This window comes from Ranitomeya imitator, chromosome 1 (genome assembly GCF_032444005.1).
Source record: "Ranitomeya imitator isolate aRanImi1 chromosome 1, aRanImi1.pri, whole genome shotgun sequence".
NCBI lineage: Eukaryota > Metazoa > Chordata > Amphibia > Anura > Dendrobatidae > Ranitomeya > Ranitomeya imitator.
The window spans coordinates 299,843,367-299,860,803 of record NC_091282.1 but is presented as its reverse complement, the minus strand read 5'-3'; positions in this window follow the sequence as shown (position 1 = coordinate 299,860,803).

Here is a 17,437-nt window from a genome sequence, read left to right as displayed (position 1 = left end):
AAACGAGAGTCGAAAGATCGAAGCAATGGAGAGGAAACCTGGGGAACACCTTGGAGTGGAACACACCGTCTCTACACCCCATACCCAATTTGTAGGCCTAATGCAGTGTAGTTTTCAACAAATACTAAACGAGAGTCGGAAGACCGAAGCAATGTAGACGAAACCTGGGGAACACCTTGGAGTGGAACACACCGTCTCTATACCCCATACCCAATTTGTAGGCCTAGTGCATTGTAGTTTCCAACAACTACTAAACGAGAGACTGAAGATAGAAGCTCAGGAAAGGCAACCTGGAGAACACCTTGGAGTGGAACACACCGTCTCTCTACACCCCATACCAAATGTGTAGGCCTAATGCAGTGTAGTTTCCAACAACTACTAAACGAGAGCATTAAGATTGAAGCAATGGAGAGGAAACCTGGGGAACACCTTGGAGTTGAACACACCGTCTCTCTACACCCCATACCAAATGTGTAGGCCTAATGCAGTGTAGTTTCCAACAACTACTAAACGAGAGCCAGAAGATCGAAGCAATGGAGAGGAAACCTGGGGAACACCTTGGAGTGGAACACACCGTCTCTCTACACCCCATACCCAATGTGTAGGCCTAATGCAGTGTAGTTTCCAACAACTACTAAACGAGAGCCTGAAGATAGAAGCTCAGGAAAGGCAACCTGGATAACACCTTGGAGTCGAACACACCGTCTCTACACCCCATACCCAATTTGTAGGCCTAATGCAGTGTAGTTTCCAACAACTACTAAACGAGAGCCAGAAGATCGAAGCAATGGAGAGGAAACCTGGGGAACACCTTGGAGTGGAACACACCGTCTCTCTACACCCCATACCCAATTTGTAGGCCTAATGCAGTGTAGTTTCCAACAACTACTAAACGAGAGCCTGAAGATAGAAGCTCAGGAAAGGCAACCTGGAGAACACCTTGGAGTGGAACACACCGTCTCTACACCCCATACCAAATGTGTAGGCCTAATGCAGTGTAGTTTCCAACAACTACTAAACGAGAGCCTGAAGATAGAAGCTCAGGAAAGGCAACCTGGAGAACACCTTGGAGTGGAACACACCGTCTCTACACCCCATACCCAATTTGTAGGCCTGATGCAGTGTAGTTTCCAACAACTACTAAACGAGAGCATTAAGATTGAAGCAATGGAGAGGAAACCTGGGGAACACCTTGGAGTGGAACACACCGTCTCTCTACACCCCATACCCAATTTGTAGGCCTAATGCAGTGTAGTTTCCAACAACTACTAAACGAGAGCCTGAAGATAGAAGCTCAGGAAAGGCAACCTGGAGAACACCTTGGAGTGGAACACACCGTCTCTACACCCCATACCCAATTTGTAGGCCTAATGCTGTGTAGTTTCCAACAACTACTAAACGAGAGCCTGAAGATAGAAGCTCAGGAAAGGCAACCTGGAGAACACCTTGGAGTGGAACACACTGTCTCTCTACACCCCATACCCAATTTGTAGGCCTAATGCAGTGTAGTTTCCAACAACTACTAAACGAGAGCCTGAAGATAGAAGCTCAGGAAAGGCAACCTGGAGAACACCTTGGAGTGGAACACACCGTCTCTACACCCCACACCCAATTTGTAGGCCTAATGCAGTGTAGTTTCCAACAACTACTAAACGAGAGTTGGAAGATCGAAGCAATAGAGAGGAAACCTGGGGAACACCTTGGAGTGGAACACACCGTCTCTATACCCCATACCCAATTTGTAGGCCTAATGCAGTGTAGTTTCCAACAACTACTAAACGAGAGCCTGAAGATAGAAGCTCAGGAAAGGCAACCTGGAGAACACCTTGGAGTGGAACACACCGTCTCTCTACACCCCATACCAAATGTGTAGGCCTAATGCAGTGTAGTTTCCAACAACTACTAAACGAGAGTATTAAGATTGAAGCAATGGAGAGGAAACCTGGGGAACACCTTGGAGTTGAACACACCGTCTCTCTACACCCCATACCAAATGTGTAGTCCTAATGCAGTGTAGTTTCCAACAACTACTAAACGAGAGCCAGAAGATCGAAGCAATGGAGAGGAAACCTGGGGAACACCTTGGAGTGGAACACACCGTCTCTCTACACCCCATACCCAATGTGTAGGCCTAATGCAGTGTAGTTTCCAACAACTACTAAACGAGAGCCTGAAGATAGAAGCTCAGGAAAGGCAACCTGGAGAACACCTTGGAGTGGAACACACCGTCTCTACACCCCATACCAAATGTGTAGGCCTAATGCAGTGTAGTTTCCAACAACTACTAAACGAGAGCCTGAAGATAGAAGCTCAGGAAAGGCAACCTGGAGAACACCTTGGAGTGGAACACACCGTCTCTACACCCCATACCCAATTTGTAGGCCTGATGCAGTGTAGTTTCCAACAACTACTAAACGAGAGCATTAAGATTGAAGCAATGGAGAGGAAACCTGGGGAACACCTTGGAGTGGAACACACCGTCTCTCTACACCCCATACCCAATTTGTAGGCCTAATGCAGTGTAGTTTCCAACAACTACTAAACGAGAGCCTGAAGATAGAAGCTCAGGAAAGGCAACCTGGAGAACACCTTGGAGTCGAACACACCGTCTCTACACCCCATACCCAATTTGTAGGCCTAATGCAGTGTAGTTTCCAACAACTACTAAACGAGAGTCGGAAGATCGAAGCAATGGAGAGGAAACCTGGGGAACACCTTGGAGTGGAACACACCGTCTCTCTACACCCCATACCCAATTTGTAGGCCTAATGCAGTGTAGTTTCCAACAACTACTAAACGAGATCCTGAAGATAGAAGCTCAGGAAAGGCAACCTGGAGAACACCTTGGAGTGGAACACACCGTCTCTACACCCCATACCAAATGTGTAGGCCTAATGCAGTGTAGTTTCCAACAACTACTAAACGAGAGCCTGAAGATAGAAGCTCAGGAAAGGCAACCTGGAGAACACCTTGGAGTGGAACACACCGTCTCTACACCCCATACCCAATTTGTAGGCCTGATGCAGTGTAGTTTCCAACAACTACTAAACGAGAGCATTAAGATTGAAGCAATGGAGAGGAAACCTGGGGAACACCTTGGAGTGGAACACACCGTCTCTCTACACCCCATACCAAATGTGTAGGCCTAATGCAGTGTAGTTTCCAACAAGTACTAAACGAGAGCATTTAGATTGAAGCAATGGAGAGGAAACCTGGGGAACACCTTGGAGTTGAACACACCGTCTCTACACCCCATGCCCAATTTGTAGGCCTTATGCAGTGTAGTTTTCACCAACTACTAAACGAGAGTAGGAAGATCGAAGCAATGTGGACTTAACCTGGGGCACACCTTGTGGCGGCAGACACCGTTAGTAGGCCCTACGAAAGTTGTAGCCCCAATGCAGTTTTAAAATTCCTAGAGGCTGAAAACAAGAATATTGACGCTCAGCTTTTTTCAAAGGAACGCAGCTGTATTGAGTGGCGCAGACAGACACAGGTAGTAGGCCTTAAACCAAAAATGTGGCTCACTGCAGCTTAAAAAAGGTTACAGGGGTACACAGGCAGCATTGCTCTGGGCAGTGGAGGACAATTTCAATAGTGGACCGCAGACAGACTTTGTACGCCTACTATTAAAAAAAGGATGCTCTATGCAATTAAAAATAGGTTCCAGGGGTACACGGGCAGCAGTGGTATGGTCAGTGGAGGCCTAGTGGAAGGAGGGACCGCAGACAGGCTTCGAAGGCCTAACATAATAAAATTGGACAGGCTGTAAGCACTTTATGATTGGTTCCAGGGGTACACGGGCAGCAGTGGTCTGGTCAGTGTAGGAGTAGTAGAAAGAACGGGCCGCAGACAGGCTTCGAAGGCCTAACATAATAAAATTGGGCTGGCTGTAGGCACTTTAAAATTGGTTCCAGGGGTACACGGGCAGCAGTGGTCTGGTCAGTGGAGGCCTAGTAGAAGGAGGGACCGCAGACAGGCTTCGAAGGCCTAACATAATAAAATTGGGCTGGCTGTAGGCAATTTAAAATTGGTTCCAGGGGTACACGGGCAGCAGTGGTCTGGTCAGTGGAGGCCTAGTGGAAGGAGGGACCGCAGACAGGCTTCGAAGGCCTAACATAATAAAATTGGACAGGCTGTAGGCACTTTATGATTGGTTCCAGGGGTACACGGGCAGCAGTGGTCTGGTCAGTGTAGGAGTAGTAGAAAGAACGGGCCGCAGACAGGCTTAGAAGGCCTAACATAAAAAAATATTGGACTGTAGGCACTTTAACATTGGTTCCAGGGGTACACGGGCAGCAGTAGACTGGTCAGTGTAGTAGTAGTAGTAGAAAGAACGGGCCGCAGACAGGCTTCGGAGGCCTAACATAATAAAATTGGGCTGGCTGTAGGCAATTTAAAATTGGTTCCAGGGGTACAAGGGCAGCAGTGGTCTGGTCAGTGGAGGCCTAGTGGAAGGAGGGACCGCAGACAGGCTTCGAAGGCCTAACATAATAAAATTGGACAGGCTGTAGGCACTTTATGATTGGTTCCAGGGGTACACGGGCAGCAGTGGTCTGGTCAGTGTAGGAGTAGTAGAAAGAACGGGCCGCAGACAGGCTTAGAAGGCCTAACATAAAAAAAATTGGACTGTAGGCACTTTAACATTGGTTCCAGGGGTACACGGGCAGCAGTAGACTGGTCAGTGTAGTAGTAGTAGAAAGAATGGGCCGCAGACAGGCTTCGAAGGCCTAACATAAAAAAATATTGGGCTGTAGGCACTTTAACATTGGTTCCAGGGGTACACGGGCAGCAGTAGACTGGTCAGTGTAGTAGTAGTAGAAAGAACGGGCCGCAGACAGGCTTCGAAGGCCTAACATAAAAAAAATTGGACTGTAGGCACTTTAACATTGGTTCCAGGGGTACACGGGCAGCAGTAGACTGGTCAGTGCAGTAGTAGTAGAAAGAACGGGCCGCAGACAGGCTTCGAAGGCCTAACATAATAAAATTGGGCTGGCTGTAGGCACTTTAAAATTGGTTCCAGGGGTACACGGGCAGCAGTGGTCTGGTCAGTGGAGGCCTAGTGGAAGGAGGGACCGCAGACAGGCTTCGAAGGCCTAACATAAAAAAATATTGGACTGTAGGCACTTTAACATTGGTTCCAGGGGTACACGGGCAGCAGTAGACTGGTCAGTGTAGTAGTAGTAGAAAGAACGGGCCGCAGACAGGCTTCGAAGGCCTAACATAATAAAATTGGGCTGGCTGTAGGCACTTTAAAATTGGTTCCAGGGGTACACGGGCAGCAGTGGTCTGGTCAGTGGAGGCCTAGTGGAAGGAGGGACCGCAGACAGGCTTCGAAGGCCTAACATAATAAAATTGGGCTGGCTGTAGGCAATTTAAAATTGGTTCCAGGGGTACACGGGCAGCAGTGGTCTGGTCAGTGGAGGCCTAGTGGAAGGAGGGACCGCAGAGAGGCTTCGAAGACCTAACATAATAAAATTGGGCTGGCTGTAGGCCCTTTATAATTGGTTCCAGGGGTACACGGGACGCAGTGGTCTGGTCAGTGGAGGACGATTGTAATGAGTGTCTGCCAGTTAGTAGTCCAAAACAATAAATACATGTGAATGTTTCACATTAAAACAAAATGAAAACACTAAAGGGTGCAATCATTAGGTACAGGGGTGGGATCCTCTGCGTAGTTTCAGACCTACTCATTTAGCGCAAAGTATTTACTGTGGTAAATAAAGGACACTGCCCCTGACTATGTTAAGTACCATCATACATGTCAACACAATGGTATTGTCCGTGGCAGGAATGGAAGGATGTCAGAGCATAGACTAAACATTGGTGTAAGTGTGAGAGATAACTGTGGAAGTGGTAGAGCAATGTTTGACCTGTGGGTGGGTGAACTCTCTTGTGGCCGGCGGTACAGGCCCAGGGCCCCTCATGTTACAACAGTGTGTCTGACGTTGGGTGCGCACCACCACCGCCAGAGACACTTTATTGTACTATGAGGGACCCAGTGGCAGTGCTGTCGACCAAAAGCGGGCACACCCACCTCTTCAGACAAACAGCACTCTCACGGGTGCTTGCGCCAAGTCGCGATACCACGGCCCCGTGTGGGGAGTTTGGCCATTTAGGGAGGTGTAAACATGTCGTATGCTGGACAATCAGCTGCAGCAAATTAGACGTTAGAAAAGTAATTCACAGTAGTCCACAGGCAAGAGCTTTTCATAGGAAAGCTAGGTGTCGGCCGGGCAAGGTGGGGCAAAAGAATTTGAAATCCAGTTGTGGTTCATTTTAATGAATGTTAGATCATCAACATTTTGGGTAGCCAGACGAGTCCTTTTTGTCGGTTAATATTGAACCTGCAGCACTGAATACTCTTTCTGATAGGACACTAGCTGCCGGGCAAGCAAGCTCCTGCAATGCATATTCTGCCAATTCTGGCCAGGTGTCTAATTTTGATGCCCAGTAATCAAATGGGAATGACGGTTAAGGGAGAACATCGATAAGGGATGAAAAATAGTTTGTAACCATACTGGACAAATGTTGTCTCCTGTCACTTTCAATTGATGCAGCAGTACCTGTCCTGTCTGCGGTCATAGCAAAATCACTCCACAACCTGGTCAGAAAACCCCTCTGTCAAACGTCACTTCTGATGTGTGCACCCCTAACACTCCTGGTCTGCTGCCCCCTGGAGCTCGTGTGAGAACGATCACGGGCGCTGTGTGCTGGGAATGCCTGAAGCAAACGGTCAACAAGAGTTGATTGTTTGGTTGCTAATATTAGTTCCAAGTTCTCATGTGGCATTATATTTTGCAATTTGCCTTTATAGCGAGGATCAAGGAGGCAGGCCAACCGGTAATCGTCATCGTTCATCATTTTAGTAATGCGTGTGTCCCTTTTGAGGATACGTAAGGCATAATCCACCATGTGGGCCAAAGTTCCAGTTGTCAAATCTGCGGTTGTGATTGGTTGAGGGGCAGTTTCAGGCAAATCTACGTCACTTGTGTCCCTCAAAAAACCAGAACCCGGCCTTGCCACGCAACCAATTTCCAGTGCCCCCGGGAAAGCTTCCTCATTAAAAATATACTCATCCCCATCATCCTCCTCGTCCTCCACCTCCTCTTCGCCCGCTACCTCGTCCTGTACACTGCCCTGACCAGACAATGGCTGACTGTCATCAAGGCTTTCCTCTTCCTCTGGTGCAGACGCCTGATCCTTTATGTGCGTCAAACTTTGCATCAGCAGACACATTAGGGGGATGCTCATGCTTATTATGGCGTTGTCTGCACTAACCAGCCGTGTGCATTCCTCAAAACACTGAAGGACTTGACACATGTCTTGTATCTTCGACCACTGCACACCTGACAACTCCATGTCTGCCATCCTACTGCCTGCCCGTGTATGTGTATCCTCCCACAAAAACATAACAGCCCGCCTCTGTTCGCACAGTCTCTGAAGCATGTGCAGTGTTGAGTTCCACCTTGTTGCAACGTCTATGATTAGGCGATGCTGGGGAAGGTTCAAAGACCGCTGATAGGTCTGCATACGGCTGGAGTGTACAGGCGAACGGCGGATATGTGAGCAAAGTCCACGCACTTTGAGGAGCAGGTCGGAGAACCCAGGATAAGTTTTCAATAAGCACTGCACCACCAGGTTTAAGGTGTGAGCCAGGCAAGGAATGTGTTTCAGTTGGGAAAGGGAGATGGCAGCCATGAAATTCCTTCCGTTATCACTCACTACCTTGCCTGCCTCAAGATCTACTGTGCCCAGCCACGACTGCGTTTCTTGCAAGAACTCGGACAGAACTTCCGCGGTGTGTCTGTTGTCGCCCAAACACTTCATAGCCAATACAGCCTGCTGACGCTTGCCAGTAGCTGGCCCATAATGGGACAAGTGGTGTGCAACAGTGTCTGCTGCCGATGGAGTGGTTGGGCGACTGCGGTCTGTGGAAGAGCTCTCGCTTCTGCAGGAGGACGAGGAGGAGGAGGGGGTGCGAATGCCTACAGTCAACTGTTTCCTAGACCGTGGGCTAGGCACAACTGTCCCGAAATTGATGTCCCCTGTGGACCCTGCATCCACCACATTCACCCAGTGTGCCGTGATGGACACGTAACGTCCCTGGCCATGCCTACTGGTCCATGCATCTGTAGTCAGGTGCACCTTTGTACTCACAGATTGCCTGAGTGCATGGACGATGCGCTGTTTAACATGCTGGTGCAGGGCTGGGATGGCTTTTCTGAAAAAAAAGTGTCGACTGGGTAGCTCGTAGCGTGGTTCAGCGTACTCCATCAGGGCTTTGAAAGCTTCACTTTCAACTAACCGGTAGGGCATCATCTCTAACGAGATTAGTCTAGCTATGTGGGCGTTAAAACCCTGTGTACGCGGATGCGAGGATAAGTACTTCCTTTTTCTAACCATAGTCTCATGTAGGGTGAGCTGGACTGGAGAGCTGGAGATCGTGGAACTAGCGGGTGTGCCGGTGGACATGGCAGACTGAGAGACGGTTGGAGACGGTATTGTTTCCGCCGGTGCCCTAGATGCAATATTTCCTCCTACAAAACTGGTGATTCCATGACCCTGACTGCTTTTGGCTGGCAAAGAAACCTGCACAGATACTGCCGGTGGTGCGGAAAATGGTGGCCTTACAGTGACGGAAGGGATGTTGCGTTGCTGACTAGCTTCATTGGCCGAGGGTGCTACAACCTTAAGGGACGTTTGGTAGTTAGTCCAAGCTTGAAAATGCATGGTGGTTAAATGTCTATGCATGCAACTTGTATTGAGACTTTTCAGATTCTGACCTCTGCTTAAGCTAGTTGAACATTTTTGACAGATGACTTTGCGCTGATCAATTGGATGTTGTTTAAAAAAATGCCAGACTGCACTCTTCCTAGCATCGGATCCCTTTTCAGGGATTGCAGACTGAGCTTTAACCGGATGGCCACGCTGTCCTCCAACAGGTTTTGGCTTTGCCACGCGTTTTGGGCCAGATACGGGCCCGGCAGATGGAACCTGTTGTGATGTTGATGCCTGCTGCGGCCCCTCCTCCACCTCCGCTTCAGAACTACTGCCGCCTGCACCCTGTTCCCCCAATGGCTGCCAATCGGGGTCAACAACTGGGTCATCTATTACCACCTCTTCTAGCTCATGTGCAACTTCGTCTGTGTCACCGTGTCGGTCGGTGGTATAGCGTTCGTGACGGGGCAACATAGTCTCATCAGGGTCTGATTGTGGATCAGTACCATGAGAGGGCAATGTTGTAGTCTGAGTCAAAGGACCAGCATAGTAGTCTGGCTGTGGCTGTGCATCAGTGCACTCCATGTCAGAATCTACTTGTAATGGGCATGGCCTGTTAACTGTTTCACTTTCTAAGCCAGGGACGGTATGTGTAAAGAGCTCCATGGAGTAACCCGTTGTGTCGCCTGCTGCATCCTCTCTTGTTGTTGTTTTTGCTGAAGAGGACAAGGAAGCGACTTGTCCCTGACCGTGAACATCCACAAACGACGCGCTGCTTTTACATTTACCAGTTTCAGAAGAGGAGGCAAAAGAGCTAGAGGCTGAGTCTGCAAGGTAAGCCAAAACTTGCTGTTGCTGCTCTGGCTTTAAAAGCGGTTTTCCTACTCCCAGAAAAGAGAGCGTTCGAGGCCTTGTGTAGCCAGACGACGAACCTGGCTCCACAGCTCCAGACTTAGGTGGAATATTTTTTTTCCCACGACCACCTGATGCTCCACTACCACTACCATCATTACCAGCTGACAATGAACGCCCACGGCCACAACCTCTTGCACCAGACTTCCTCATTGTTTTAAAAAATTAACCAAAGTAACTTTATTTGTTGCTGTCAAACAACTTACACGGTGAGCTATAACTTCAGTATGATTTCAATATCCCTTTACAGGTTGGTGAGACCACAAGGAAAATCAGGCACAATGTTACACACTCTGTTTTCTGTGGCACCAAATCACAGAGATGCCACACACGCAGGACTGTCACTCAAGCACAAATGTCAATATTAATCTCCCACTGTTTTTTTTTTTGTTTTTTTTCAGGGAGACTTTAGAAACAAAATAAAATAAAATGATTTTTTCAGGAAGAATTTAGAAACCAAATAAAATAAAATGATTTTTTTCAGGGAGAATTTAGAAACCAAATAAAAAAAAATAGGCTTTCTATGGCCCACTGAGTGAGAGATGGCACACACAGGAGTCAGGAGTGGCATACAAGCCCAGAGGTCAATATTTATCTCCCACTGATTGATTTATTGATTTTTTCAGGTAGAATTTAGAACCCAAATCAAGCAAAAAAAGAAATAGGCTTTCTATGGCCCACTATTTGAGAGAGAGAGAGAGATGGCACACCCAGGAGTCAAGACTGGCACACAAGCAGAAAGGGCAATATTAATCTCCCACTGTTTTTTTTTTTTTTTTTTTTCAGGGAGACTTTAGAAACAAAATAAAATAAAATGATTTTTTCAGGAAGAATTTAGAAACCAAATAAAATAAAATGATTTTTTCAGGAAGAATTTAGAAACCAAATAAAAAAATAAATAGGCTTTCTATGGCCCACTGAGTGAGAGATGGCACACACAGGAGTCAGGAGTGGCACACAAGCCCAGAGGCCAATATTTTTCTCCCACTGATTGATTTATTGATTTTTTCAGGTAGAATTTAGAACCCAAATCAAGCAAAAAAATAAATAGGCTTTCTATGGCCCACAATTTGAGAGAGAGAGAGATGGCACACCCAGGAGTCAAGACTGGTACACAAGCAGAAAGGGCAATATTAATCTCCCACAGTTTTTTTTTTTTTTTTTTTTTTCAGGGAGACTTTAGAAACAAAATAAAATAAAATGATTTTTTCAGGAAGAATTTAGAAACCAAATAAAATAAAATTATTTTTTCAGGGAGAATTTAGAAACCAAAAAAAAAAAAAAAAAATAGGCTTTCTATGGCCCACTGAGTGAGAGATGGCACACACAGGAGTCAGGAGTGGCATACAAGCCCAGAGGCCAATATTTATCTCCCACTGATTGATTTATTGATTTTTTCAAGTAGAATTTAGAACCCAAATCAAGCAAAAAAATAAATAGGCTTTCTATGGCCCACTATTTGAGAGAGAGAGAGAGGGAGAGAGATGGCACACCCAGGAGTCAAGACTGGCACACAAGCAGAAAGGGCAATATTAATCTCCCACTGTTTTTTTTTTTTTTTTTTTTTTTCAGGGAGACTTTAGAAACAAAATAAAATAAAATGATTTTTTCAGGAAGAATTTAGAAACCAAATAAAATGATTTTTTTCAGGGAGAATTTAGAAACCAAATAAAAAAAAATTAGGCTTTCTATGGCCCACTGAGTGAGAGATGGCACACACAGGAGTCAGGAGTGGCACACAAGCCCAGAGGCCAATATTTATCTCCCACTGCTTGATTTAGTGATTTTTTCAGGTAGAATTTAGAACCCAAATCAACCAAAAAAATTAATAGGCTTTCTATGGCCCACTGAGTGAGAGATGGCACACACAGGAGTCAGGAGTGGCACACAAGCCCAGAGGCCAATATTTATCTCCCACTGATTGATGTAGTGATTTTTTCAGGTAGATTTTAGAACCCAAATCAAGCAAAAAAATAAATAGGCTTTCTATGGCCCACTGAGTGAGAGATGGCACACACAGGAGTCAGGAGTGGCACACAAGCCCAGAGGCCAATATTTATCTCCCACTGATTGATGTAGTGATTTTTTCAGGTGGATTTTAGAACCCAAATCAAGCAAAAAAAATAAATAGGCTTTCTATGGCCCACTGAGTGAGAGATGGCACACACAGGAGTCAGGAGTGGCACACAAGCCCAGAGGCCAATATTTATCTCCCACTGATTGATGTAGTGATTTTTTCAGGTGGATTTTAGAACCCAAATCAAGCAAAAAAATAAATAGGCTTTCTATGGCCCACTGAGTGAGAGATGGCACACACAGGAGTCAGGAGTGGCACACAAGCCCAGAGGCCAATATTTATCTCCCACTGATTGATTTAGTGATTTTTTCAGGTAGAATTTAGAACACAAATCAACCAAAAAAATAAATTGGCTTTCTATGGCCCACTGAGTGAGAGATGGCACACACAGGGATGGCACTCTAGCAGAAATGCCAATCTTAATCTCCCACAAAAAAAAAAAAAAAAACAGGGACTGTCCTACAATTACTATCTCCCTGCAGTAATCTCAGCCAGGTATGGCAGGCAGCAATAAGGAGTGGACTGATGCACAAATTAAATAAAAAGTGTGGACAAACAAAAAAGATAGCTGTGCAGAAAGGAAGGAACAAGAGGATTTGTGCTTTGAAAAAAGCAGTTGGTTTGCACAGCGGCGTACACACAGCAATGCAGCTATCTTCCCTTCTAGGGCAGCCCAATGAGCTACAGCGCTGAGAAAAAAAAAAAAAACTAGCTTCCACTGTCCCTGCACACCGAAGGTGGTGTTGGACAGTGGAAATCGCTACAGCACAAGCGGTTTGGTGGTTAATGGACCCTGCCTAACGCTATCCCTGCTTCTGACGAAGCGGCAGCAACCTCTCCCTAAGCTCAGATCAGCAGCAGTAAGATGGCGGTCGGCGGGAACGCCCCTTTATAGCCCCTGTGACGCCGCAGACAGCAAGCCAATCACTGCAATGCCCTTCTCTAAGATGGTGGGGACCAGGACCTATGTCATCACGCTGCCCACACTCTGCGTTCACCTTCATTGGCTGAGAAATGGCGCTTTTCGCGTCATTGAAATGCGACTTTGGCGCGAAAGTCGCGTACCGCATGGCCGACCCCGCACAAGGGTCGGATCGGGTTTCATGAAACCCGACTTTGCCAAAAGTCGGCGACTTTTCAAAATGAACGACCCGTTTCGCTCAACCCTAACCGCGACGTCATCGAAGGTCCTTCACTCACTGCATTCTTAGGAACAGAGGCAGATGCTTGCAGCGGTGAGAGCCAGGGTCCTTCGGAGGGGTGAGTAAATCCATATTTTTTAATTTTTATTCTTTATTTTAACATGAATATGGATCCCAGGGCCTGAAGGAGAGTCTCCTCTCCTCCAGACCCTGGGAACCACACGCCGTATAAGATGACTGGGCGTACAAGATGACCCCCGTCTTATACGGCGGGTATATCCCAAATTCCATATTTTATATGGAAAAGTTGGGGGTCGTCTTATACGCCCAGTAGTCTTATACACCAGAAAATACGGTAACTCTTGTAAATTATCTTTTGAAATGGCATATCCCTGTTTGTATCTTCCTCATCCACTTCATTCCTTGCCTTCCAATAAATCTACCCTTTGTTGTTTGCACCTCATCTTGTGTACGGTAGTCTTCCTGCACCGTGGTGGTCCCCCAGCCATCGCTTCAGGAGTATCAGAGTAATGCCAACAACTAATTTCTTAGGGAGGGACAACTGCCTGCAGAACACGTCTGCCAAACGATAGGTCCCTATTGAAAGATTCTGTGATGAATACGCTAGACAAATGGCTTTTTTGATCCAGTTAGCGATTGTATTCTTAGCAGCCTTCTTGCCTTTTTTTCCATCCTGCAAACTGGACGAATAGGTTTTGGTCTATTCTCCAATCTTCAGTCTGCTGGAGCTAAAAGAACCACCCTGCGGACGTCCAGGGTCTGAAAAGTTTCTTCCTTTGGATTAGAGGGATTTGGGCAGAATGAGGGTAAAATGATATCCTGACCTCTATGGAAGTCTGAGACTACTTTAGGCATAAAGGAGGTGTCCAACCTAAGGATTATACTATCCATAGTCATGGTTAAATATGGCTCCTGCATTGATAGGGCCTGCAGCTCTCCTATACGCCTAGTGGTAGTGATTGCCACTAGAAAAACGGTTTTAAGGGCCAGGATTTTAAACTCGTGGCTGATATAGGTTCAAACGGATCCCCGGTTAGACCATTTAGGACTAGTGTCAAATTGCAAGGAGGGGTTTGGCTATGGAGCCTAGGTTATGGTTCCTAGTTGCAGATGTCATGAAGCGTTTAACCCAGCGATTGCCCGCTAAATCCTGATCAAAGGAGGAACTACGAGCTGACACCTGAACCTTCAGTGTACTAGGCAAGAGGCCTAAATCCAATCCCCTCTGGAGAAAATCTAAAATTTGTGCAATATTGGAATGGAAGGGATCGGGCTTATTTGGGAAACACCAGGATGAGAATTTTTTCCAAACCTTGCCATAGATGGCGTTTGTTACCGGTTTCCTACTGTTCTGGAGAGTCTGTATTACATCATCTGAGAGATCTCTTTCTTTCAGAATCCCGGCCTCAATAACCAGGCTGCAAAATTCAATCTGTGTAAGTCCGGGTGTAGCAGGGGACCCTGCTGAAGAAGGTCAACCATCTGGGTCAGAAGTATCAGACCTTCCTGAGTCATGTCCGTCAACGCGCTGTACCAGCTTCTTCCTAGCCACATAGGTGCTACCAGAATCGTTGTGACTCGGTCTGACAATCTTTTGCAGAGTTCTCACTAACATAAGAATTGGCGGGAAGGCGTATGCCAGACCGAACTTCCAAGGATGGGAGAAGGCATCCAACCCCTGTGCTCCGCTTGTGGGATTGAGGGAGAAGAATGTCATCGACTTTGTGTTCTGGCTGTTGGCAAGCAGGTCTATGTCGGGACTTCCCCACCTCAAAACCAGGGACAAGAAGACCTCCTAGTTTAGGCACCACTCCCCCAGGTGGATGTCCCTCCTGCTGAGGAAGTCTGCTTGGGTATTGTCTGATTCCTTTATATGCACTGCTGTGATGGACAAATGTTTTTCCACCCAGGAAAAAATCCTTGCAGCGGTTAGTTTCAGGCTGGTGTATTTTGTGCCTCCCTGGTGTCAGATATAGGCCACTGTGGTCGTATTGTCGGAGAAGACATGTACATGGTGACCCTGAATGAGGACAGATGCGGCTTTCAGCGCTTCCTCTACGGCCTTCAGTTCCCTCAGATTTGAGGAGCTGGACCTGAGGTTTGGGTGCCACAACCCCTGGATATGAGATCCTTCCATTACAGAGCCCCGGCCTCTCTGACTGGCGTCCCATGTAAGTACCTTCAGAGGAAGTAGATCCCAGCTGACTCCCTGTTGGAGGTTTTGATAGTTCAGCCACCATGAAAGGGAGGAATTCACATGGCCAGGAATGGGAATCCTCTTGGTCAGTGCATTCTGATGTCCTTTTGAATGTAGCAAGACGTGAGATTGAAGGACCCTTGTGTGGGACTGAGCCCAGGAGACTGTCTGGATGCATGACATCAATGAGCCTAGGATTGACATCGAGTCTCTTAAGGTTGGAGTCCTCTGGTTTCTGAATCTGGAAGTCCTCTGGACGAGGTTAAGCTGATGATCTCTGTAATCCCTCTGGAAAGCTGGCTCACAGGAGGGACAAAAAAAAACATTTCCTAGAGCTTTTCTGCTCTAGAAGAACTTCTTATCTGTAGCCTTATCTAAAATTTCATCATGGTCTGTGCAGCGCACCAGGGTCATGGTCGTTGCAGTAATATCATTCTCCTCTAGGGGAGGGTGGTGTTAAGTTTGGAGGCAAAGAAGGACAACTGCATCCAGGTATCACAAACATGCAACACATTTCACACTCCAAGCCACCAGGGGGAGCTCTGCTCCTATTTATTAGGTCACTCCCCACACTTTGGCAAAACTGGTGACCTGTAGGGAAAGTTAGTTAGTTGCTGGCTGAGCTTCACTCAGGTAGTTGGTCCCTGGCAGGGGTGGGATCCTGTCAGAGATCGAAGCAGAAGGACACGGAGCTGTGCATGCCCTGAGAGCTGCAGCTTCTAGAAAGAGACACTGAAGGAGAACTGTATTGCAGTGAGGGTGAAAAAAGTCGTAGCAAAGGAGTGGATACCAGAAGGGGATCAGCCCTATACAGGCTGCCTCCTTCTGAGGCGCAGGATCCAGGTAGCCGGAACACCGAGGGAGCAATGATCCTTTATGCCTTGCTCTAGAGACCGGCAGGACAGCTAATTTCACGTTACCTGTCCGCCCTACACCCAGGAGTGTTGTGAATTCTGTTGTCGGGCTCCCTCCTGTGGTCGTGAATGGTACTTCGGCTAGTTCTGTCCATAGGCTTCCTCTGGTGGTTGTGAGTGGGGCTGCGGCTTCTGAGTTTCCTTCCACAGGTGACGAGGTTAATTCGTTAGCTGGCTGCTCTATTTAACTCCACTTAGATCATTGCTCCAGGCCACCTGTCAATGTTCCAGTATTGGTCTGTTTGCTCCTGGATCGTTCTTGTGACCTGTCTTCTCCAGCAGAAGCTAAGTTCCTGCTTGTTTTTCTCTTGTTTGCTATTTTTCTGTCCAGCTTGCTATTTTGATTTTTGTCTTGCTTGCTGGAAGCTCTGGGATGCAGAGGGAGCGCCTCCGCACCGTGAGTCGGTGCGCAGGGTCTTTTGCGCCCTCTGCGTGGTTTTTTTGTAGTTTTTGTGCTGACCGCAAAGTCACCTTTCCTATCCTCTGTCTGTTCAGTAAGTCGGGCCTCACTTTGCTAAATCTATTTCATCTCTGTGTTTGTGATTTTCATCTTAACTCACAGTCATTATATGTGGGGGGCTGCCTTTTCCTTTGGGAAATTTCTCTGAGGCAAGGTAGGCTTATTTTTCTATCTTTAGGGCTAGCTAGTTCCTTAGGCTGTGACGAGTTGCATAGGGAGCGTTAGGAGCAATCCACAGCTATTTCTAGTGTGTGTGATAGGATTAGGGATTGCGGTCAGCAGAGTTCCCACCTCCCAGAGCTTGTCCTGTATTATTATTTACTATCAGGTCTTTCCGTGTGCTCTTTACCACCTGGTCCATTATTGTCCTAACCACCAGGTCATAACAGTACAGGTGGCCCAAAGTATTAATGCATCTCAATAGAGGGATAAGAGAAGTTCTGAGACCATTTTTTTTTTCTTTGCACTGTGTTTTGCCTTTCTTTTCCCCTAGACCTCTGGGTGGTTCAGGATACAGGTGTGGATATGGACATTCAATGTCTGTCCTCTTGGATGGATAATCTCACTGCAAGGGTGCAAAACATTCAAGATTTTGTGGTTCAGAATCCGATGTCAGAGCCTAGGATTCCAATTCTTGATTTATTTTTTTGGGGATAGATCTAAGTTTCTGAGTTTCAAAAATAATTGTAAATTGTTTCTTGCTTTGAAACCTCGCTCCTCAGGTGACCCTGTTCAACAAGTGAAAATCATTATTTCTTTGTTACGTGGCGACCCTCAAGACTGGGCATTTTCCCTTGCGTCAGGAGATCCGGCATTGCGTGATGTTGATGCGTTTTTTCTGGCGCTTGGATTGCTTTATGATGAACCAAATTCAGTGGATCAGGCAGAGAAAATCTTGCTGGCTCTGTGTCAGGGTCAGGATGAGGTAGAGATATATTGTCAGAAGTTTAGGAAGTGGTCTGTACTCACTCAGTGGAATGAATGTGCCCTGGC